This window comes from Leptosomus discolor, unplaced genomic scaffold (assembly GCF_034619465.1).
Source record: "Leptosomus discolor isolate bLepDis1 unplaced genomic scaffold, bLepDis1.hap2 HAP2_SCAFFOLD_45, whole genome shotgun sequence".
NCBI lineage: Eukaryota > Metazoa > Chordata > Aves > Leptosomiformes > Leptosomidae > Leptosomus > Leptosomus discolor.
The window spans coordinates 788,556-813,482 of record NW_028237842.1 but is presented as its reverse complement, the minus strand read 5'-3'; the positions used below and the strand labels follow the sequence as shown (position 1 = coordinate 813,482).

Here is a 24,927-nt window from a genome sequence, read left to right as displayed (position 1 = left end):
GACTTGACCTTTCCTGCCCCCGGCCAGGGGGGTCTCGCACCTGCTGACGTGGCGACGGCTGCGGAGGGCTGCTCTGGTCGCTCGGCCCTTCTCCAGGCTCCTCGTGCTGCTGCGGCCGCTCCGGCCTCTCCGGGGGACTCACTGAAACGGCAAAGCAAACCCTTCACCGGCGGCACAAGGAGCAGCGGCGGCAGCCAAAGCCAGCGCGGCGCCTCTGGTGCAGAAAGCACCAGATTTAGGATTTTAGGATACTGCTTAGAAATCCCTTTACTGTTCCCATCTTGATTTGAATATCAAGAATTCTAATTAGTGGATATTAATAGGAGAAACTAATGATTACTTTGGGAAAATAAGTCTCAAATGGGATAAACGATCAAATATAAAATAAAATCTGTATTGCCAATGCTGCTAGCATACCCCTGTAAAGTCCCAGAGCTACGGTATTCATTAACCAATGATCTGTTAGTGGTTAGAAACAAGGACAGTGTGTTGTAGTCCAAGATGTCTGCTGGACAGGATTTATGATGGTGCCCATTGTGTATAATCTTTGCATCATGACCAAAGCAGGTACGAGCCAAGAGCCTACGAGCCAAGGACATGTTCCTTGACCAAACATGGTCAATTTGAGGAGCGGTCGAGACCTCCGACTCACGGGCCACCTACCTAAACGATACCCCCTACTCACAAGGGAACAAGAGAAGACTACGACAGAGGCTGCGCGCTCATTGGCATCAGGAGCGAGAGAAGAAGAACCAATCATCGAGAGGACGATGATGAATACGCATGGATGATATTTCAATGATATATCATTGATACATATCAATGATGACTGAATATGTACGAATTTAATATATAAATATTTGTTGATTGCAATGTGCAGGCGGCCATCTTGGGGAAGGATCCCACATCCCCGCTGCGCGTCGTTAATAAACGACGTCTCTACTGGTCTGTGTGTGGAGAAGTTTTTCTTCTCCAGATTTGCAACACCTCCAGCCGAGCAACCCCTGGGACCGGCGCCCCGCACATGTCGCAGCTCCCGTTTCCCAACCCCACTGCCAAAGGCCCGGCATGGGTTGGGCTGTTGGCCCCCGCTGCCCTGCGAATGAGGGACGGCCGCTCTTCCACGGGCCCTAGGCGCCCGGGGAGGGGGGATGCTCTGCACTCACCTTCCTCCGCGCGAGCCCGGCGCTTCCTTTTCCTCGGGGGAGGTCCCACAGAGGGGGACGGTGACTTTGTGCGACGTCCAGACCTCAGCTGCATCACAGCAACAGAGATGGGGTGGCGCTGGTGCAGTCGCAGGCTGTCACAGAATCACACCACGGTGGGGGTTGGAAGGGACCTCTGGAGATCATCCAGTCCAACCCCCTCTGCTAATCCCCTTACAGCAGGTTGCACAGGAGTGTGTCCAGGCAGCGTTTTGAGTATCTCCAGGGAAGGAGACTCCACAACCTCCCTGGGCAGCCTGTTCCAGTGCTCTTGTCACCCTTAACGTTCAGGTTGAACTTCCTGTGCTCCAGTTTGTGCCCGTTGCCCCTTGCCCGGTCACTGGGCACCACCAAAAAGAGCCCGGCCCCATCCCCTTGACACCCACCCTTGAGATATTTCCAAGCGTTGATGAGGTCCCCTCTCACTCTTTTCTTCTTCAGGCTGAAGAGCCCCAGGTCTCGGTCCTCCGCTGCCTGTGGCAAACACACCACTGAGTTGGGGGGCAGCCGTGCGGGCAGATGAGTCCAGCTCATGCCATGACGTCACAAACGCCCCGGCTGTGACAGACAGACATTCCGGAACCCTGTGGTGGCCATGGGGATGGCCAATGGGGGTAACTGGGCCATGGCAAGGCCTGTCACTCCTGTCGACACTTTCCTTACAATGAGAACTGGAAAACGCAGCAGCTTTCGGGCTGTGCCAGCAGTCACAGGGAGGCTGGAGTGGCCTTCATCCGCCTGGGTCCCATCAGGGCTCTGGCCATGGCCTTCAGAGCCAGCTCTGTACCCCCGCCGTGACCGGTGGAGCAGGGTGAGCAGGGGTATTTGTGGCCAAACCGTGGATGGACTGGGATTTGACTCCTGGCACCTGAGCTGAGCTGGGCTGTCTATGAGCAGTTGTTACCAGTACCAACTGGGATGCTGTACATCAGAAGATGATGCTTTTTAGAATAAATAAGAAATAACATGTTGGCCAAAAGTGAGTCCTTGGTCATTTGGGCTGTTTCCTTTGGGGTATATTGTGCAGAGCTGGGACCAGTAGTGGACCTGTGAGAAAGACTGTGAGGGACCTGCACTCCAGTGAGGGACCCCATAGATAGTCCCAGCACCAACCTGGTTTCCCAGCTGGGGCTGACGACAAGGCTTTCATCCACCAGAATGGCGATGTGCTGGTGAGAGTTGAGATGCAAAGAGTTCTTCTTGAACTTGCTTTCGGAGAGTCCTTTGGGGAAAAGAAATGGGTTTTTTTGGGGAAATTTGGAACGTCGGAAGGTTCTAGGGAACCCACACAGGGTGACCCAGCGAGTATCGATGCACATGAGCTTGGATCATCCATCACGTGATTAACACATCAATAGCAGGTGGTTCTTCCCAGACTCATTGATCAAGGCACAAAGAAAGTTGTGGGCACAAGGAGTCTCATGCAGACCTTTCCCATTGTCTGCAGATGGACTACGAGCCAACCACTTCATCCCATCAATGTGACGGCCTAAGTGAGCCGCTCTGGGCTCTCCCTGCTCGGCAGCGTGGCTGCATGGCGGTCATCTCCCCTTGAGCTGGGTCACCTCTCAAGGTGGCTCCTCGAGGCAGAGAGACCTTTTACCAGCCACAGATCTTTGCATGAGCCCAACTTGAGCTCTCCCTAAATTGCAACCAGACTGCACGCCCGGTGACTCTCCCCTTTGAGCAGGGACGCCTCCCAAGGTTTGAGATCCCTTACCAGAAACTAAGAGATCCTTCTGAACCTGAGGCGGAGAGACCGCCTGATTTACAACAGCTCCTCGGTAAGTGACTGACAGCATGCCAAATTAATCCTCATTAAATCCATGTAGTTCATTCCATTGGACAGGAACTGTTGTCCAAGTCTGAAACTAAGATTGCTCCTAGCTGCCCCTAAGCTCCCTCAGGAGGCTACAAAGCAAGTGGGTCCACTCTGAACCTCGTGACTCTGCGGGACCCTTTTGTGTCTCTGGTCTCTGTGTAAAGAGAGCGTATTGTGTGTATTGTGTCTCTGTGTATTGTGGCTCGATTGTGACTTGATTTTCCTTTGTGTGTTTCCTCCATGGAGTAAGTAATAGAGTGCAGCTTGCCATCAAACTTCCTTAAGTCACATCTTTACAAATCCGTATGAAAAGCACTTTTGCTTTTAATCCCTTTGTCAGGGATTCTTTAAGCAATCTAAATCTCTCATTACAGGACAGGAGGCGGTCGTTGACAAACAGTCCTGTTGTATCAGCCTGGTTACATCGTACAAACCACGCGTGCCTCACTAACGACTGTACCCTTGAAGAAGAACTAAACGACTGACAAAGAGGGAACATCCTGCTCCAGAAGGCGCCAAAAGCCGGATGATTACCAAAGGAGCATGAAGGCAGGAAAAATCCGTGGTAACGGGGGCGGGCGGGGGGAAAGGCGGTAAAGGTAAATAACAGCCCGGAAAATACACTTTGCAAGAAGCTCCAGCATTTTGAAGCTACTGGTTTTATAAACTGTTCTGTTTATGGAAGGCATTCTAAATAGAGTGCTCTCTTTCTGCAGAAAAAACGCCAAAACTCCTAATAGCCTGCTGAAGAGAACGAGAAAATGCATTCTTCCTCTAGAAAAAGTAGGGAGAAAATGCAATACAAATAAACCTTCCCTTGAATCCTTTGACTGGAGTGAGGCTGGTAGCGCTTACGAGTCTGTTTTGCTGCCAAATCTGAAGCAAAAGGGGCAATGTGCTATCAGAAGCTACAGACACACAAACGCTCAGGTGTCTGACAGGTCTGAAGGCAGACTCCTGAGTCTTACTGCTAAATATTCTTGTCTTTTTTTCCCTTGCAACACAAAGAGAGTTGCCAGGGACCTCCTGGAGTAAGACTTTGTGAAGCGTGGCATTATCTGCGATCCCATACAGGCCTAGTGAGAAGATGCTGGAAGTAAGTACTAAGCAATTTTACTTGTGGCTTGAATCACTTTTAATCAAAGACTTCATAGCAGAAGAATTCTTTGGCTGAACACAACCAGAAATATAGATGCATGTGCTCTGTTTTAAATGCTTTCTGTCTTTAAACATTGTATTTCTTCAATACTGTGTTGATACACGGCCTTGCATTTTGTGTTACACAACCTCTGTTTATTTCCAAATTAGCGGTAAAAATCCTGTGCTTCTGAGCAAAATATGGATGAAGCAGCTGAAAATCCTGTCACGAGAGCAGGGTCTATAACAAAAGCCCCAGGGCCTCACTTCTAGGCAATACTGGGGATATGGCATCTCCACAGATCCATATCTGTGCTCTCCTCCCTCACCTGTCCCTGGATTTCTGTTCTGATCTGAGTACGCAGATCATTTACTTTTTAGCTAATTCGTCTCTTAATTTGGGGGCAGCCTTCACGTAGGCCTTCTATAACGCCAGAAGTGAGCAAACTAGGGAGAAACAAGCCTTCCTTGTGGAGAAGGTGCACGCAGGAAGATCTGGTTTGTAAGATTTACCTATTCTTCCCAGCCCAGTAAGGTCTAGGGATCTCTGCCCCGTTCACCATCCACACTGCACTACGTCTGTCCACAAACAGAGCTGGTCACCCAGCTCGGGCCTAGCTGTATCCTCCTGACGGTGAGGAAGCCACAATGTTTATAGAACAGGAAGGAAAGAAGTCCCTCACCAGTTCAGCAGCACTTGTTGGGGGAAACACGTTAGTAAGGAAGGCTTGACAAGCCAATAGCTCTTGATAGCCTTTGCGCACACTGACATGAAACTGCCACCGACTGAGAAGAGCTCTCATCACATTTTATTTCTTTGTCCATTAATGATTGTTTAGTTTCATCCTCGGATAAATCCAGTCACTTCAAGTGGAATTTACACCAGGGTTAAATTTAGCCTCCTGTGTCCTATGGCTTGCAGTGAGAATGACCCGAAATGGTCCAAGTTTCAGATGCTCCAATGCCTACAACTTCTACAGCCTAAACTTAAGAACATAATGGATGTAGAACAAGGCTTCAATTTTCCAAATTTGCCAGAAGTAGGGAGGCACAGAGAAGCTACTATAAGCTGTCTTAAAACAAGAATTTTCACCATAGTGAAAAAAAAACACACTGAAACTCAAAATCCAAACCAGTCTGGTTTTTTGTATGGGTTGTTTTTGTTTTTTTTTTGGGTTGGCTGTTTTTGGTTGTGGTTTTTGGGTTTGGTTTCTTTGTTGGCTGGATTTTTAAATGACAGTCGAGGACATCAATATCAAGCACAATAAAACCCCCGCAAACCACTCCCTCTCCCATAGGGAGAAGTAGGATGAGTTAACCTCCTTTTGTTATCCTACAAATCTAACTCTTCTACAATCATTTCCTCCATGTATCTAAAGTAGAAAACGAGCTTGATCTTGTTTAAAAAGCAGTGACCATCAAGACAGAACACAAAGGCTTACAGCACCGTCAAGACTAAACGGTTTAAACCGTTTTCTCGGTTTCAAGTCGAGCCATCACCTTACAACTATGTACTGCACAGAAACAGTGCTTTCCACTTCTCTCACAGAGGAAAATAAGCTTTAGATTGGAAGGTAAAAAAGAAAGGGGGGCGGGGGGGTGGGGTGGGGTGGGTGTTTGAGGTGGATAAGCAGAAGCCTCCGCTCTGACCACGGAGGCGAACATGAGGTTTATTACTCCTGACGCTGCTCCTGGATCCCACACTGCCACCAGGAAGGAGAACTGACCTGGGCAAGTCGAGTTTCAGATTGATTTCTGTCCGAGGGAAGGAACCGCAGGGAGATCCTGCCTACGTCAGCTCCCCAGCCACATCCCCCACGGCGCCACACGAGCCTCCCCAGCTCGCGCTCTCCGTTTTGAGATGAAAAACAGCTGAAAAGGAGCTACAAGGCGCTGGCCCAAGGGCACCTCCCACCTGTCATCTCTGCAGCCGCGTCAGAGGTTGGGGTCAGGCCCCAAGCCCCGGCGGTGGCTGACGACCCTGTGCCTGATTGCGGCTTTGTCTGGGAGCCGCGCGTGCCTCCCGCCCGCTGCCCCGCGAGAGCGTTCATCGCCGCAGCGGGGACCGAACGCAGAAGCCGCCGGCGGGACGCTCGCAGCCCCGGGCCCGTTTTCCCGCAGGCGCCGTCACGGCGGGAGACGCGGCCCGGACGCGCCCGCCCTCCCCCCGGCAGCGGAGGGGCCGCCCCGACCCCCCCCGCCCCGGGCCGCCCTCGCCGCGCCGCGCCGGCGCCTGCGCTCTTGCGCCGCTCGCACTTGCGGTGAGAGGCCGGGGGAAGAGGCGCTGCCGGGGCCGCCTCGCCGTCCGGCGGCGGGGCCGGCGCTGCGGCTGCGCGACACCAGCCCCGGCCCGGGCCGAGGGAGCTGCAGCCCCGCGGGCGGGAGGCCTCTCCCGGCGGGAGCGCCGCTGCGGGGCCCCGGAGGGGAGCGAGGTAACGCGGCGTCCGCCTGCGGGGCCTCCGGTCCTGCTCTCTGCGTCCCTGCCGCCGGGACCGCTCCCCTTCCCTGGCCGCCCCGTGCCTTCGGAGAGCCGCCTGCCGGGGGCGGCCGCGACGGGGTGGAGGTGAGAGGGTTTCATCTCGGCGCTGCCGGGGAGGGAGGGAGGGAGGGAGGGAAGTGCTTGACGGCCGTAACTGCAGACCGTGGGGGCTGGGAGCTGAACTGGGAAGCCGCAGCTTTCGGGACTTGTCACCTTGGCGGTGGCGCCGTACTTCAGGTGACCTCGCCGGGAAGCGAGTGAGGGCAGAGCTGAATCGTTGGACTCGGAGATGCGGTTGTGTTTAACTGAAGCAAAATGACAGTAAATGTCCCTGATTGTGCTTTCTTGCAGCACACAGCGGGTCTTCCTTAGGAGAACTGTGGCTGTTGAAAGCTGTGGGAACGCAGCCAACAGTTTTGACTTCAGGTGGGCTCTTAAGTGGCAAATAAATGTGTTCCATGGCAAGACAATGTTCTAGCTTTTGGCTTTGTCGCTGAGGTAAAAATTTCAGCTGTTGAGTTGCAGCAGGCACAGTTCTCTGTAGCTTCAGTAATGCCAGTGTCAATAACACTTGCTGCTTACTGTTGTGGGTTTTGAGGGGAGATGGTGGTATTTTACTTAGTATGGAGGACTCAACATTGTTTACAGTGTGTTCAGAAGCGTTCTTAGCCTCACCTTCCTTCAGAGAAGTCCTCTCTGATGTCTCTGGTGTACCTACTGTTGTACAGCTTCCCAAACCTCAACCCAAATAAAAAGGCAGTACTTAGGGATTGATCCCTTCTGGGTGGAGTTTCTGAACAGTTTGGTGTAGGTGCCTCCAGCAAAGAAGATAAATACAGTCATTTCAGTTTCTAGGTGCTTTGCCTGAAGTTTCTGCAAAGCTTTAAGCTCACTCACGTAAATCAGTGAGGCTTTAGAATTATCTCTTGTTTTGTTTTGTGTTTTTTTATTTTTTTAAAACACATCTTTTCCTGTGTCCCTTGAAACAACTCTTCTGGTAGAGGTGGAGGGAGAAGGACTGGGAAGAGTCATGCCTCAGGGGTGACGTAGCCAGGCACGCTGCTGGATGCAAACTCTAACGGACTGGAGCCCGTGGATTGCAATTAGACAGCCAAAACTGCTAGAGCCCCCAAAGGTGTTCCTCGTGCTTCTGAGTGTGGCTGTGCTTGGGGCAGGAGTGTTCAACCTTCCTGTGAACCGCCTGTTGAGCCCTGTGTTTGAGGGTGCTGTAACATTGGGTAGTAGGATGACTTGGGAAACTTTTCTGCCCAGTTAGAATCTCACAACTTTGCAATGGCAGTAACTTTTGTAATTATGTCTTTTCTTACGAGGTGCTTGGTGGACGAGGAGAAGCTGAGCCTGGAAAGCTGTGGCTGAGCAACCCCGAGGCGATACTTATGGACTGGTCCGACGTGTGGGATTGGAGAAACGGGAGCAGGTCAGTTAAGAAACACCTCCATGTCAGGGGAACATCAAACAAGCTTTTTTTGGCAATGAAGGGGGAGAGAAATGGCTAGGTTTGTCTATCTAGAGACAGGCTGATTCAAAGTGTGAAAGTCTCCTCGAAAACAAAGAACCCTGAAGTAGTGGAGAACTTGCTGTGGTTCAGAAGGTTTGGTTAAAATTTAGGCACTCACGAATAAGAACCTCTAAATACCTGTAGCCTGTGCACGTAAATACAATGTAGGCAGAGCAATTTCTTGGAAAAGCTTTCCACCTCTACCGTGCTTTACCAGTTCAGCAGCCTCAGCAACTGGGGATTTTAAAAGCTCTGATTCTCAGATCAGAGTTCACGGTACAGGTTTCTGGGTGCGCGCTGTGTGTTTTATTCTGGCAGAAGAAAAGGCCTGTATGCTGTGACCCCTGGGGTACCTTGTGGGTGCAGCTATCAGTACACCTTCAAGGTGAAGAGTGTGTGTATGTCCAGAGAACCCAGTTATTTCCAGGCCCACCCACTTTCCTGGAGGATGGTGAGGACTGTGCAAGGACTGAGCTGTGAACGGAAGGAGTTTGCCATCAGCTGAAGTAAGGGTCTGCGGGGTTGTTTTGTGTTCAGGAAAGATAATTGGCCGCTGGTCTTCCAGATCCTCGAGCCCCTTGCTTCTGTCAGGAAAAAGGGCAGCTCTCTGGTACAAGACCAGTTGTGCTGGTGGGTTGCTGGGGAGGTGCTCAAACCAGAGCTTGCTTGCCAAGAGCACCGTCAGGTGGTGAAGAGGGAGACCCCCAGGTCCGAGTTGCCGGGGCCAGGAGCAGCAGTCAGTCTCTGCCCAGACTTTTGGAATGCCGTGGGGACAGGTTTACTCGTGCCAGGCTGGGGTCTGTTAGATACAGCCTACGCTCAGCCACGGGGAGTGGAATTTAGGGGTGGGATTACTGTGCAGCACAGGGGGGCACAAATTACTGTGTTTTCAACTCCCCCTTTAGCGTAAGACTAAGGGTGAGCGTGCGAGGGGAAACCTCTGGGCGTAGTCACGAGGGAGACTTGTGCGGGACTTGCAAAGTGGGGGTTTTATGTTGGTCCTACGCTAGCGTGGTACAAAGTGCCTACAACGGCGGGCACTGGTGCTGCGCTGCAGAAGGGAACGTCCTAACCACTGGCCCCGTGTTGTCCCCGAGACTTCCACATGTCACATCCCATTTCTTCATTGCCCCTTCTCTATGGGCTCAGGGTTACGGTCTTGCCGTGACTCAAGTGTGTTTCTGACCGTCGGAACAAATTTCTAACGGGTTTAATATTTAGGAAAATGAATGTAATACTTATTGTAGTTTACTCATGCGTTAATTACTGAGTTGGAAAAAAAGCCGTGTTCTTTGAGATGTGAGCCATGTTCAGCGTCCTTGTTGTGATCCCTTTTATACTCACGTTGTGTAATGCTGACCTTGGGAATGAAGGTATTTCTGCATATTTTTTTTACTTACATCCTGAAAGTGAGGTGTTGATGTATACATTAGATATTAGGCAAGACAAAATCGTAATGAAATAGCACAGGAATGGTATCTGTCCTCTCACCCAGTTATTATGGTAGATCAGATGTTTTTGTTGGGGTTTTTGTTGTTGGTGGTGCGTTGTTTTTTTTTGTATTTAGAATTATCTCTCTGTTCCCTGTTTAGACACAGAGGAATGCAAGATGTTAAAGCTGTTGTGACCTGATGCATCTACAGCTCCAAATGAAGTGGATGAGTGGGATTAATAGATACAATATTAAAACAGAGGAACCTATTTTATTGTAGTTCTAACTTTGCATACATACGAGATATGATGTAATAATATTTATGTAATGCATGAGTAACTATTCATTCTTAAAAACTGTAGAGCCTGAGGTTGTCTGGCAGGTATCAGGCTTTCTGTGTGTGAGGTTAACTCCTTCAGGGTGATTTTCTTTGAAGAAGATGTTTAGGCTCTGCCAAATCACGGATGCGGCATCACAAAGTAAACAGTGAAGTGGTTTAGTTCTCCAGCTATTAGAAACAGAGTAGGAAATCCCTGGCTTCTCAAGCCGTAAACTGTAATATTAGTTTGCATAATCCAGGCGTTTCTACCTCATCTTGGTTAGAGAAGACACTTGACTATGGTCTGCAAAGGAAGTGTGATTTGGCCATCTTCTATTTGTTTCCATGTGAAACTTTTTAATGGCTTTTTTTCCTTTCTATACCTTTAGTAATGATTGCTAATAAGCTTCAAGAACTTCTTATTACATCTGTGTTCTTTTTTTCTTTTTTTAAAAAGGAGAGAAATGTAATTGTGTCTCTTTTCAGAGGTGTTGGACCCAAACAGTCATTGTCAGAAGTCACGTAGGTGACTTGAGAGAGGTGCCTGTCCAATTACTTGTTTGAGAGTTGAAATACAGAATGAAATAAAGTGTAATCGCTTGTGTCTACACTGACATTTTCTTTGAGGAGCAAGAAACATCAGAAACAACTTCTAACTTGCTGTACAAGACAGTGGAGTGTCCTTGGTGTTTGGCTCGCAGGCAGCGCGATGCTTGTCTTCCCTGGAGTTGGTAGGGATCAGAACGACCCTTTCTCACGGGGTCTGACGTGCGTGTCTTGCCTGCAGAAAGGCGCTCAGCTGCCGGGCTGCCTGCCTGCCAGCCACCCACCCTGTCTGTACAGGCTGCTGCTCCTGTGGCGTGGGGAGCTCTGCACGAGCCTCCGTCTGCGTCAGGCTGGGTGTCCAGGCTGGGCAGCTGCTGGGGAGTCAGGGTCAGCCCAGGCTCCTCGTTCCGCCTGCGGAGTGAAGGGGGGTGATGGGCAGGTGGAAGCGGCTGATGCAGATGTTCAGAAGCCGAACGTCCAGCAGCGCTGCAGCTCATGGCTAGTGCCAGCTGTGGGCGCTGCCTCTGAAGCTGCCTACCTAGTCTTTCTGCCTCTTCTTCTGGAGGGATTGTGCTCAGAGAGGTGTATGAACAAGGCCTGCCGGTGTTCTTCTCTCTGAGGGCTTTTGTGTGCTCCTGTGCTCAGCCATCGGTTTGTAAAGGTTTGCTGGTACAATCTAGGAAGTTTAAGTGGTTTGCGGTGTGGTGCTTGGGGGAAGTGGAAACCTGACTTTTGATTGAAAATAGCAGAAGGATCAACTCCTCGAATGGGCTGTGGTGGCACTAAGGTTGGACAACTTCTTTAGGTCTTTTGAAGGAGAAATCTCGTTGCATTTGGCAAGACTATGGGCGTCATCTCTTGATGTCCTGCACCTTTACATAGTAAGAGCATGAAAGGCAAGGAATCAAACTTTTGTTTGAACCCAAAAATGCGCCTACGATTTTCTGTTGTTCTGTAAAATACAGAGAGTAAAATTTTGACTACAATAGCAAAGTCAAGTGAAGCACCACTAGAATTTATGATTGAATGCATCTGAGCTGGTTGAGCTGTTTCATTCCATTTTAGCCCTTTGGAGCTTGAAGCAGACTGGCTTGTCTGTTGACACAGTGACTTGGAGGAGAGTGTGATTTCAGAAATGCTGTAGCGCTGCCGCGGTGGTAATACAATGATAGCAGAGTTGAATTTCATGCTTTGTGGTGTAAGGTTGTAGGTATTATTTGATGTGGTAGTCTTTGTATCTCTAAAGGAGTCTCATAACGTTGCTGCTTATACATAGGAACAATAGCTTTTAATTGACTAGGCAATGCTGAACTATGAAACAAGATTTGGTTACCTTCTAAGGCAGTATTTCTTTTCAACACACACAAAAAACGTTTGAGAAATTGCAAGGCCTGTTTATTAGAGTGAAATCATAATGAAAATGGGGTTTTCTGTTTACTTACAGCCTCTTGTTTAGTTGGTGATTCTTGAATTGTCGTCCTTGTTGCTAACTTGTGGTGTATGGAGGTATCAAAGTTTTGATTTATTCCCTACTAGCTCTTGGCCATTTCAAGCTCTTGAGCCTTTTCTCGAGATTTCCCTGACTGCTTCAAAATGAGTATGTGACTGTTCGGTTGGGCGTTTCTGTCAGGTGCTTATTCAGCTGCAGGAAGACAGAACCAAGCTGTAAATCCATCCAGAAAGAAATCAGGGTGAGACTAGAGGTCATGTTAGGGGAGACATTAACAAACGAGCCGACGTTGCTAAATTATTGCTTTGCTTCACAAGCCTGAGTGCAAAGCAGCTGAGGACACTAAGAGTAAACAGCATACAAGATCCCTGTTGGTGTGTGATGAGAGTTGTAAAACAGGTAGGTGAAGTGTTTTTAAAAATCAGAATTGTGATTTGGGTGTGATTTGAGGCTGCTACGTGACAAATGATACAGAAATAGGTACAGGTTTTACAATTGCTTTTGGAGGGTGTTAGCCTGAGAAATGTGTGTTCAGTTGACAGGAGGGCCTTTGGAGAAGGCAGATTAGGAATTTACCTAAGACAAAGCAACGTGTCATTTGAGGGGTATTATAACTCTGCTGCCGCCTTATGTATTTGTCTCTTTTTGAAGGGTTTTGTATTTTACATTATGAGATCACTGATCCAAGAATGAATCTTCTTTCAGGGCAGCACAAACACTCAGCCAAAGAAGAGGATGTTCCGAAGTCACTCTTGTGTGCTTTTGCTGACGAGTTTTGCTGAGGCTAGGTGTAATTCAGAGCAGGGGTTTGCAGTCGGCAAAATCTGAATGCATTTCAGGTAGGTGTCTAAGTTTGGTGGCTTCTGCTTGGTTTTCTGAGAGGGGAAAAAGCCGAGGCAAGTGCTCCAGCTCTAATCTGGCTCCCTTCCAGCAGCAGTAGCTCTGGCATGGCTCAGTGAGGGGGCCTGCTTCTCTTCTTTCCTCTGTTCTTCCCTCCCCTGTGCCCCTTCCCTCCCCTGGCTGGGCTGTATATCTGATGCCATCCAAGTGTCTGTCTCTCCTCCAGTGCTGCTCACTGGAGAAGGAATGAGCTCCTGGCAGGAACTCGCTGCTTTCTACACTCAGCTCGGGATTAACTTTTCTCCCCTCGTTCTCGCTGCCGTTTCAGACGCCGTTTCCCGCACTGCTCGTGCCCCGTAGCCTCCTTGGTAAACTGTCCCAGTGCTCACGGCCCAGCATCGTTCCAGTTGCTGTCACTTCGCGTATTCCGTTTTTCAGAAGCGGGCACTTCTTGTCAACAGCCTTCCAGTCCCTTCTGCGGTTTCATAGGGAGGGTCTGAGGATGCAAAGCGGACACAGCCATTGTGGTGCGGCTTATGCCTCTGCCTTCCTTTCTCACACCCTCTCCCAAACTACCCCAGCGTCCAGCTCCTGACAGGGGCTTATTCTGTGGGCTGCAGCATGGCCTCGCGGATTTACGGCATCGTACAGTGTAGCTCCGCTTCCCGCACACCACTTGTGCGCCTTGCACGGGCAGGCTTCTCGTGCTTCTGAAGAGCTGTTTGGCAAATAGCCTCCTGTCCTTTTGTTTCTTTTTTTCTCCTGAGGTTTATAGCTTCTGTGAGATGTGAATACGGCTGGAGTAGGACTGAGGAATTGGGAGACAGTGTATGTATTCTGAGGTTGTTTTCGGTGTTGGAATTTTGTCAGGGATGAGATGGGAGGTCATTAGCCTCTACCATCCCTGGTTCTTAAAGGGATGTGTTTTCTAGTGTGTTGTGGGGGTGTTTTTGAAGAACCTTTTCCTTTTTTGAGGCGTTTGTTCCATACTTTGTATAGATTGGCTGCTGAGTTGTTTGAGCAATGAGAAGCTGCCTGAAGAGACTGCGAGATTCAGCTCTGCTGGCATGAAACTCGTTCAGCAGCAAATTTAGTACCCATATACAGCTTGCTTTAATTCTGTTTCTTGAGTAAACCTTAAAATACTGTGACAAAATCAATGTTCTAGAATCCAGATATTAGTTCCATAACCGTTCTTCTGTTTGCTACTGTAGATCACCTCTTGATCGAGTCACTGAATATATTTGTGCTTTTGTGGTTCGATTAAACAAATATACGTGTAACTGACACCGCATGCTTAGAACTCCATCAGCTGCAGGCTTCAAAGTGTTTCACAAAGTAGCTGCATCTATATTGGGTCGAATATATAACTTGGGACTGATTTTTCTGATCAGTGCCCCTGGAAGTAGGCTAACAGCTTATCTGTCTCAGCTACAACGTCCAGTTCTGTCACATGCTTCTTATGGGTGCTCTTTGGCTGCTTGCTGAAATATCTTCTTTTTCAGTGTGTAAAGTGAACCTCCTCAAAATAAGACGCTGGCCTGAAAACAGTTGTCTGTCTTATGTTGTCTCTCTCTGTGCAGCCTGTTTGTGTGTCCAGGTAAACACAGTTGCATCCAAACGGTGTGGAAAGGTTGCCAAGTAGCTGTCTTGAAGTTGATGACCCTGCAGCTGTAAAAGTTACTGGAAGGTTTTGGCGCTGTTAGTGAAAACTGATTTAGATTTGGAAAGCAGAAGAAAAGAAAGCTATTAACTCCAGAGACCATGCCAGCTTGGGTTTGTTCCTCAGTGACAGGTTCTTTTCCTAAAAATTACAGAGAAAGTAGGAGCAGAGGCTGCTTATTTACATTCCAGCTGTGCCTCTGTGCTGTTTGCTGCCTAAAGCAGTGTGGGCTACAGCAAGGCTGTATGTCCTGTTTCAGGTGCAATATCAAGATGCAGTACCCAGTGGGAATCTTGAAAGGGCTGTGGGATGTTGCACCTAATCCGTAATGCTTGGCGTTACTCCTCAGGGGAGGTTTGCAATACAAGTTTTCTGAGTTGTGTATGGTGAGATGTACACTGAGTCTTTCCTTTTGTGTTTGAAACTGCCGAGGTGGGTTTCTGTGTAGCACAGTTCTGGTTAAGCAGTGGGATTGGAAACTGAATCAGCCCTCGCTTCTGCAGGTCCTGCCTTCAGATCAGTAATGAACACATTTTTATTGCTGCCACCCCTATTATATTTGTCATCCAGTTGAGGAGGTTGTTTTCTTTATGAAAAGAAAACAAGATTACATGTGCCAAAGGACAGCAGCTGTTTTACAGCGTCTGATTACAATGATGTTTTTTTCCAAAGTACTGTGCTTTAAGCAGTCTCTAATTTGAGTGTTTAGTCTGTCATGATTATTAATACATAGTATAAAGGAACGTTTTATTCTCTGATATTATTTGCAAGCTAGGATCAAAATGGAAAAAGTATGAGGGCTTTGTATGTAAGGAAGCACTGCTTTTTTTTTAATCCGTTGGGGTTTTTTTTTTGATTTTTGATGACTTTTCAGTTGACCAACAAAATGCATCACATTGATACAATACGTATTTTACAAGGAGAAAAGTATTGTTCGTCCGCCCATGTTCTAGCAGCTGCCAGCGTTTGGAGCAAGGAAATCTCCAGGTTCAGGCTGGAGGCTAGCCGTGTGACAGGACAAGGCGCCAACTGCATGAAGGGGTGTTTTTCTGGCACGCAGCTGCTGTGCACACACGTCCCTAAGTCAGAAGTAAATCTGATCTGAGGTGGTTTCTGCCGTTGTGAGTTAGTTCAAGTTTAGCTCTGGATTCTTGAAGCGTGGGTCACATCTGCAGGGAGATTTGCTGCTCTTTGACTTTCTGTGGTTGCACAGTCAGGTCAGGAGCTCTTTTTCCATTCAGGAGCTTCAGTCACATTTAAAGTAAGCTCAGCTGCCACTGGGCATCATTGTCTCTCCTTGCCAACCTGTATGTTGGACTATTTAGCTTTCAAAAGGCTTCTGGAAATGGTCTCTCGTGAGGCTCAGTGGTATTTCTGCTTAGGCCCAATCATAGACAGAAGGCTTCACTCCAGAGAGGGTTTGTAACGGTTGACATGGTCGTAGTTTTGTATTAGAATTTGCTCAAGCAGTTAAGAAATCTGTTAAAAAAAAAAAAAAAAAAATCAAACATTTTTTAGTGTTAGTAAAGAATGTGATGAAAGTAGAGTGATCTTTTCCAAAAGTGAAATAAACTGATACAAAAGGAATTGTGGATGCAGTTAAAACTCATCCTTTCCATTAAGTGAAAGGCGAAAAAAGTGGGAAATGCAGTAGAAGATTATGATGATAATTAATATCTCTTTAGAAAGAGGTTGCACTTTTTCCAGTGGGAAGACAAATATTTCTGTTCTGGAATTGTCTGGGTTAACAGAGACCTTGATCCCTAGCGATTGACCAGTAGCAGCCACAATAACAGGATTAATGTGTCAAAAATGTCACATTTAAATATTTTTGTTAACTTGCCGTTGTTGTAGGAAATCATGTCTTAGATTTTTCTTTGTTTTAAAACAGTTTCTTAATCCTTGAGACAGGATGAAAATTTCAAGGGGCAATCCTTCAGCTGGGTGCAAGGAAGTTTGTCAGGAGATGATCTGGCTGGTCTGGCTCCATAACATCAAGAACCTGGTTTTTCAAAAATACAGAATGCTCACAATTCCTATAAAATCAGTGTATGTCTGGCTACCTGCAGGAGTTCCACCCTTAATTTTTTGTTTGTTTGTTTGTTTTATATAAATGTGCTGCAAATGTTAGAAACAATAATTGGAGTCCTGTGTTTTTCTAAGGCACAATTGTCAAGGAGAGTTACTTATTTGTCAGAGAGAAGCAGCAGAACCCACGGTCTCATTTGTGAGTTGTGTATGGGCTTAAGTTTTTAGCTTATCCAGCTCATCCCTAAAGATATTACACCAGAGGGGTCCCAGTCCTGAGCCCTGGGGGACACCGGCTGGATTGAACTCCCTTCACCACCACTCTCTGTGCTTGGCCGTCCCAGCCGCTTTTTAACCCGCCTTAGAGTGATGATCTGAAATGTCCGAGTCCTTTACTGTTTCACTGTTCATTGAGATAGAAAGCAGGACCATGTCTATACACATCTTGCATTCTGAAAAATGTAGAGCCCAACCAGGCTGATAGAGTCCATAAAATGAGTAAAAGAACAGATGTACGTGGATATTAAACCAAACAGCTGCAAAGTCTTAGATTTGGAATTGCTTTTTTGAGGTAAGTAATGTAAAACTTTAGACTTTCTGCTATAATTATTGTCAATTCAGGATGCTTCAGTTGCAGGGCGTACACGTGTTAATTGGTGAGGCTAATAATATTTATGTCCTTGAAGAAAACCTACATTCACTGATTTTTCTTCTGCTTCTTTGTTGTTGGGCTTAAGTTTAGCTGTGATTGGATGGCCTGAACGTTTGTCAGAATACGTTTGTGTAGAAACTGGAGTCAAAGAAAAAAAATCCAAAGCCAGCTGAAAGACTAGAAGAGGTCGTAGGCTTTGAGCAGGGAGGTTGGACTAGATGGTCTCCAGAAGTTCCTTCCGACCTCGACTGTTCTGTCAATCTGTTCTGTGACAGAAGAATTGCATTTAATAAACCTGCATTAACATAGGTTTAGCCAGTAGTTTGTATTTCCGATTTTGTTCCTTGTTTTGTGGAAATATTTTAACTCATTCTGTTGTTCTCAATTAAAAGAAAGAATACCTGAGTCATTTCTATGTAGTAGAAATTAATGGAATCAAAACTAAAACCAAGTTTTCAGCTCTTCCTCAGTGTTGAATGACTATCATTGATCTGTTTGAGAAAACCAAAGTGAAGTTACTTGTTCTGCACACCTGCTTGGGAGAGATGGTCTCTGTCACAAGCTGGATTTAGAAAAGCTCTGGAATTCTAGGCTGCTTACTTTTCCATTTCCATGGTTTGATTTTACAAAGGTTTGTGTTAGACATGCTTTCCTTAACATTTAAAAGCATTTAATTGGAAAAATGTTAATGGCTTACAGCAAACATAAACCTCAGTGTAAGTTGTTACACATTCAAATTGGATCATTAAGAGGTTTACTTTAAAAGGAAAGGGTTTGTTTGCAAGTTGCTGAAGTGGAAACAATTTAGGTTTATGGCTCTCCCCTAATAGGACCCTGTCAAAAAGTTTTAATCGTTTTGTGATGTTCAGTTGCTGAAGGTTTTTTGGTATCCATTTTTTGAGGGTGAAATGGTGACAGTTAACTGTTTGGATAAAGGACCGGGATTTTACCTGGGTGAAATTCAGTACAGCTGACAGAGCTGCACTCTGGTTGCTCCTGCTGATGGACTGCGGCTGCTGCCCTCAGGCATTACAGACTTCTGTCTGAGTCTGAGGAGAGACATACTATTAAGTCAGTAAGTGATTAAAGAATCTTCAGCCATAGAACAAAGGGAAACAGGCAACACTTAGTAAAATTTGCATAGTTCAGATGAAGTTACGTTTTATTATGGGCATTTCACAGCTCACTTAGCATGCAGAGTAGCCCTTCAGCAGGTTTACGTTTGTCAGGTCTGGTGATTGCAGTGAGCACCAGAGAATTCTAAACTGGGAATACTTCAACACAAGTGAAACAGCTGGGATAAGCAGTGTGCCCGACTCCTGCTCCAATGTATTTTAAACTATTTTGAAAAAACAGAGAAGGCTCAGAAGAGACTCAAAGATGTGCTTTGCTCCTCTGGGGGATGATAAGATATATTTTTGTTAGGTTGTGTTTGGAGCTTGTGAAGAAGTACTGAGAAGTTGTAGTCTACTGAAGAAAACCGTGGAAAGAATAAACAACAGCTCACACAAATATCTAAGCAAAGAAGAGTGTTAGAGAGGGGATCTGAAGTGGTTCTGAAGTGCCTGTTAAAGTGGTAGCCTCCTCCTACAGCCAGCCATGGATCTTTCTAGAATGACTGCTTTGGTCATGTGAGCTACTGGACGACCAGGTTAACCTCTAGGTCTGTAACATCCTGGAGGGCAGGTAAATTGATCAGATCTTCCCCCGTAACCTAAAAAACCCAAGGACATTAAATATCAATCCACGGCATCAATCTGATTCGGTTCTGTATCAGTGCGGGGTAATGTCTGGGTGGGAAGTGCTGCTTCTAGCTCAGTCTCAGCAGCGCGGAGCACTGACCCTACTTGTGAAGTAGAAAGATTTGAGTACCAGTTCCCTGTTAGGCTCCTTGTGTCATCTCAGAGCTTACTGACTTGTGCTGGTCTGAGCTGTATGCAAATAGCTGACCCCAAGTACTGGGGATTTAGGTAGAGTCCGTGGGGAGGGTTGTGCTTTCTGTCTCTTGGAGCTCTTAGGAGAGCTCACTAGCTTTGCAGCACCACTCCAATGGTGTTGCCCTGTAATAAAGTGAAAAAATCAATGCAGAGTGTTTCTACAGATGGACCTCTTCTCTGTTGCTTCTCTGTTGGCCTCGTTCCGACTAGGTAAGATCGTTACAAGCAAAGCCTTGAGTTATAAATGCTACAGGGCAGAAATACCTTTTTTTTTTTTTTTTTTTTTTTTTAATGTTGTGCACTGATGTGCATGCAGCTAGCTCTGAAGTAACGTTGGGCATTGCTTAACCAGTATATTTGGTACGGAAAACACTTTGCCATGGACACCACTTCAGTGAAATTGAAGTACGTGTTGTCTTGGACGTGCGAGAGCAGAACAACCTGGGGGAGTGTTATTTAGAGATCGTGTGGAAGACTGGTAAATACACAATCTTGTGCAATCGGTGACAGTCTTTAGGAATTCTTATTTTTCTAGAGAGCTCAAATTGGAAGAGGGATAGCTCGGTCTGGCCTTGACTGTCCTGTAACTTGTCTAAATCTGTTCTCTTTTAATGTCTTTAGATGAAAAGAAAAAGAACCGATTTGCAGCTGAGCTGGATGAATTTGGGTCAGATACAATGAGTGAAATGAATATTGTTGGGCGAAATATTTTAAGTGTTTGGAGAACGATGAGAAATGAGGTAAAGTTTTAAAAGGTTAATGTATTTACTGACTGGGGGGGTTTTGATGATTGTAGGCTTTGTTGAACAGTTCATGTACCTTCTGTAACTGTTTGTTCTCTGTTTGTACACCTTTTCAAATAGAGCATTCTGCCACTGGGTGAGACTGGATTTTGCGTGTCGCTGGAATGTAAAATACTGAAGCCCTTACCTTTCAGTCATGTTACGTGATGTTCCTTTTCACTCCTTTAGGGTTTTTGAGAACAAGTTACCTGTTTTCACAACTTGTCAAGTGTGACGCTTTTACTAAATTAACTACTTGAACTTACTTTAAGCTGTCAGAATTACTCATTGCTTTGCTGTTTAAGACCATACATTTGATACTCAGATGATTGAGTCCTTAGAAGTCTTGTTCTGACCAAATTCAGACCTGACCTTTGTGATTTACTTAATTTCACCTATTCTTTTCAACTGATGAGGGATATTCTTTCCTGACTTGTAAATAGTTTGTAAATACGTATGTATGTTTACTTTTTTAGCAAAGAATCCTAATACAAAGTTAATTGAGTTGTCAGGGTGTTTAAAAAGTAGGGATTTCTGTGACTATGAAAGACATCACGCAGGTTAACGCAGCCTCTGTGTTTTTCTAGGTGAATCTAATGAATTACCCTTTTGAAAACGTGGGCTTTCATGTTCCTCATCAACGTTTTCCTTTATTTACTTTCCAAGTGCTGTCTGATTGGTTTGATAATAAGGCAGATGTCTATGGGTGGATCTATTGATCCGGTTTGTTTATTCTTTTTAAGGCCAGATTCTTAACATGGGAATAGGGGTGAGCTACAGTCAGCATAGGGAGAAATAATCAGTTTAGCTCAGGTGCTGGAACAGTCTGTATGCAGCAACATGAGTTTATTTACTCTGCTGTTGTGCTGTGCTCTGTTGTGTAGTTGTACTCTCAATATTTCATCGCCATGTATTTTTCTGTTTAAAGTACACAAAACCAAAACAAATGCTCAGTCCCAGTTCCAACGTATCTGAATAGATGGACCATTTTGAAGTTCTGGAAGGTTTTTAGTTTGTATGTACTATTCATCAGAAGGACTTTTAATGAACTGCCAGGTTTCTGTTTTACTTCACGGTGCATGCCAACGAAGCTCGGCTTAAAAGGAGAACAAAACCGTGTGCAAGATGTTAAGACCGTAACTACAGCGGCTTAGAAACAGCCTTTAAATGACACGTATCACACCGGGCTTCACTCTTCATTAGAGTGGTTTGGAGTTGTGTGGCATGAACAGCTCATAAAGCTGAGTACTGAGCTGAGCGTCATTCATGACATACAGATGATTTCTGTTCAACTTAAATACTTTCCAGCTAGGTGGAAACTTGGTTTAGTGCTGAAGTTCTAAATCTGTGTCCAGCTGAGATAGGTGTTGTTAATACAGAAGGTGTTATATTAACAGTTGTATTGATTGTTATTATTGAAGGGTTTTGTTCTACCAAAGTCCACTCAGTTTAAAACCCATGTAAACAGGTGAAGAGAAACTGGAGTTTCTGTTTCAGTAGTCCTTTGGGGGAGTGGGGAAAATAGTACAAAGTATGTCGTTGAGATGGGCCTTAACAGCAGTTTGCTGTAGCACGTTCTGTGTCTGTCTTTAGAATACATAAGTGTATATTTGTGTGTGCCACGTTTTTGAAAGAGTCGTATGAGAATGTCCCGGGGGAAGTTTTGTTTGCTGGTTTGTAACAAGCTGTCATAAAAATACGTTGTTATTAGTAGAAAGAGCAACGCTCTCCCGATTGTTTATAACGAGGCTTTGCCTTTCACACGTGGAAAACGGTGGCTCATTCTGTCAGCTGGGTCCGTGGGAATCTCCAGTTGTCAGACAAACTGGATTGGATTGATGGAATGCGTGAGACGGCGAGACTTTCTGGCATTCGGTTCTTACACGTATGAACAAGAGGCTCCCAGGTAAGATCTGGTTTTCCTTACACTTCACAAAAGCAAAACAGTCTTTATTTTAATTAATTAATTAATTTATTTATTTTTATTTTTATATTTTTTATATATATATATAAATATAATATGTATTTATCTTTATTTATCATTCTCCAGTATCTTTTCAGTTAGTGTGTGTGTTTTCATGAGGTCACAGAAAACTGTTTTGCATGACATGAAATGTAGAGGAAGGCCATTCAAAAGCAGTAATAATGGACTGAATGGTTAGTCTCAGAGATTAAAAATAGCTGTTTATTTTTAAGAGTGAGCACCCCAGAGGTAATCACGCCAGTGAGTCTCTTCTACTGACTGAGTCTGAGAATGAATGCTTTTTAAAACCATAACCAGTAAGTTGAGAACGTCTTAGAAAGAGGGGATGATTTTCCTCCAGGGCAGGCAAAGCTGCATCGAGTGTGTTCTGAGCGACATTTGCTATGAAGCAGACCTCTGGGTGAGATCTGATGGTAAGACAAGAAGGGCTCTGGCTTTATTAGGGACTTGTGTCATGGAAGTCGTGTGTGGTTCTGTTATTTCAATAGCAGCATGAGAGGGAGCGGGAGCGGACAGAGTGATACTTACTTACACTGCTCTTTCTTTGAGACCCCAGCAGTTTCCAGCAATACCAAAGGCTTTCCTTGCCCGGATTCTGAGGGACTGGACCAACTAGAATGTTTTCATGGCTTCTCATGAGCCCTGAACAGCACCTGATACGAGAGATAACTGCTCTCACTCATGTGGTCTGCGCTGCTGTTGTCATCTTCTTTCCTACCCTCCTTTTTCTTTCCTACCCTCCTTCTGCTTTCTGTTGTAACAGACTGTAGCTGAGCTGACCAGGAGTGATCATTTTGCCAACTTCCGTGGACAAAAAGACAACTTGGAAACTGCTGTCCTGAGCAGACCAGCATTGTCTCGAGCCAGCCCGAAGCGGGAGTGTCTGAAGCTGCCGTTCCTTAACACTCCAACCCAATTCAAGAGTGTGACCATCTTTCTCCTTTGCAGTTGCCTGGGACACCTCGTGACCCAGTGCAGGTTCTTGTCGGTCTTGCTGGTGCTGGCCCTGTGTTTTGGGCGGGGGGCGGCGCTGGCAGCAGAACCCCGGTGGTGTTCAGTTGGTATTTGCCAGTTCAGCTCCCTGATCCGGTTCACCACGATGCCCAAAGAGTGCCGCTGTTGGAGCGAGGGAGGAGAAACGCAGAGTTAGGGACAGGGAGGGGGGGCTGGCATGCTGCTGGTGTAGGTGTGCTTGAGCAGTCACGGCTGCAGCCCGCAGAGCCTGTCCTGCCTGTCATTTTCTCAGATGGCCGTGCGTGGGGGTGAGCGCAGAAACAGGCTGCATGTTCTGTCCTGACTGCTCTTTTCTCTTTCCTTCTGTGCACTTAGGTTTTGTTCCCACTCAACCTTTCCAGATCACAACAATAGCAGTTGCAGCAGTTCCCAGTCACCACAGATAATTTTTTTTTCTCTCAGAAGAATCATCACTGCCATTTATGTAGATACTCCTTTTCTCCTTAGCTGGAAAAGAGGTTAAACGGAATAGCACTAAGAACAGATTTCAGGTATTTTATTTTTTCCATAGTTTTGTATCTCTTATTAAGTTTTACAAGACCTTTTTTAAACGTCTCTTCTCTTTTATTTTATTAAGCTATCTTGACTATTCCATAGTAGACTAAACAAATCTAACAGGGAGATGATCATAGACATACGGATTTTTGGTCAGATGATTGAAGAACTTGCTGAAAACTAGAAAAGACAAAAGAAAACCAACCCAAACCCCTAGCTCTTGCCAGATCCAGTCCCTGAGCACCTGAGCTCAGCACTGGACACAAATTAGTGCAAGGCAGCAGCAGCAGCTTATGCTGATGCAGAGCTACACTTTCAAACCCCAACCTGTTTGTGAGGCAGCAGGGTCTTGTTAAAGCTGTTGGTTCTCTGAGTTCATTGATAATGTCAAAGTTGAAGAAATTACACCGAAGCTGTTCAGTACACTACTTGACTATGTAGTGCGTCAGGCAGAGGGCTTTCAGCAGGGATTTAATTGCTTACAAAGAACAGAATCTTAGGATTATATGGGGTTGTTCTTTGAAAATTTGGAATTTTCAGTCCTTTGCCACCCATGTGTGTAATTTTCAGCTATTTTGTTTTTTATTGTGAATGGACACAGTGAATACCTGGCTATCAATGCTTTTAAAGCCTTACTAAAGCATTGAATAATAAATAAATAGGGCTGGTTTTGTCTCATGTTGCTACCTCCACACGCAATATTTTGTGATGTCTCGAACAAGGTGAAAGTTCTTAAACTTTTGGGGTTTTTATGCTTCCTATACTACTTGTGGCATCCTCAGGGAGAAAGCACGATACCCAGAGCAAAACAGCAGACTTTTGAAATGGGCTAACTTAGATTCTTCCCCTACTTCTCTTGCTGCAAAGCACGTTCTAGTTACTCCTCATGGTTAAAAGCTTGGAGGCACAATTACCAGCCTACACAGCTCTCATGTCATTTCTCTGTTTTCCCAGATGTTGAAATAATAATGCAGTGCCTCGTTCCTGGAATGGTGACCGGGAAAATGGGCACCAGCTGCATGTTGGACTTTGTTTTCTTCAGTATTCTGCAAGTCCAACAAAAATAGAGTTCAGTAAACGCTTGTTCCCTGACTGCAGCATGGCCATCCGTATATGTTGTTGCAGCCTGTTGGGTGTTTATTTTTCCATAGGTAAAAATTAGAAGTACTTGATTTTCAGTTATTAGGGCCAAATGATGAGGAAACCCATGGAAAGTTTCCACTCTATGGGACAGAAAATGTACCTTAAAAGTGAGAGTATGGCTGTTTATTTTGGAAAACTGGTTGTCCGTACTTTAAATTCAGGAAATGGGAGTGTGTACTCGCACAGTTGGATACAGCCGTGTTTACTCTGCATTTCTGAAATTACAGTGACTATATCCACCCTGTTGTGCAGTATCGTGTGGAGTCCATGGTGCTGCGTATTGCAAAGCCAACGAATTGTGTTCCTGGGACACCCAGCATCCAGCCGCGAGCTCAAACGAAAGCCCTGCAACGTGCTCCCTCAGTAACGGAGCCAGAATCCCGCTCCGACGGCAGTGCTGTTCTCGTGTGAGCCTTCCAGCCGTTAGAGCCTTCCGTTGGGATAGCACACAGCTACTGATTTTCAGCCTGCCTGGGACAG

General features: G+C 46.1%; 1 long non-coding RNA gene across 2 annotated transcripts; it reads left to right on the top strand.

Moving 5' to 3' along the window:
- The first annotated feature begins 7,034 nt into the window (after positions 1 to 7,034).
- Positions 7,035 to 20,076, top strand: LOC147412656 (uncharacterized). 2 transcript variants are annotated; one of them, XR_015184173.1, is made up of 4 exons: positions 7,035 to 7,069; positions 7,975 to 8,081; positions 12,615 to 12,748; positions 19,651 to 20,076. It is a non-coding gene; the product is annotated as an uncharacterized LOC147412656 (long non-coding RNA). The 2 variants fall into 2 exon arrangements; XR_015184172.1 differs by lacking the exon at positions 7,035 to 7,069 and having other exon boundaries at positions 7,966 to 8,081.
- The last annotated feature ends 4,851 nt before the right edge of the window (positions 20,077 to 24,927 follow it).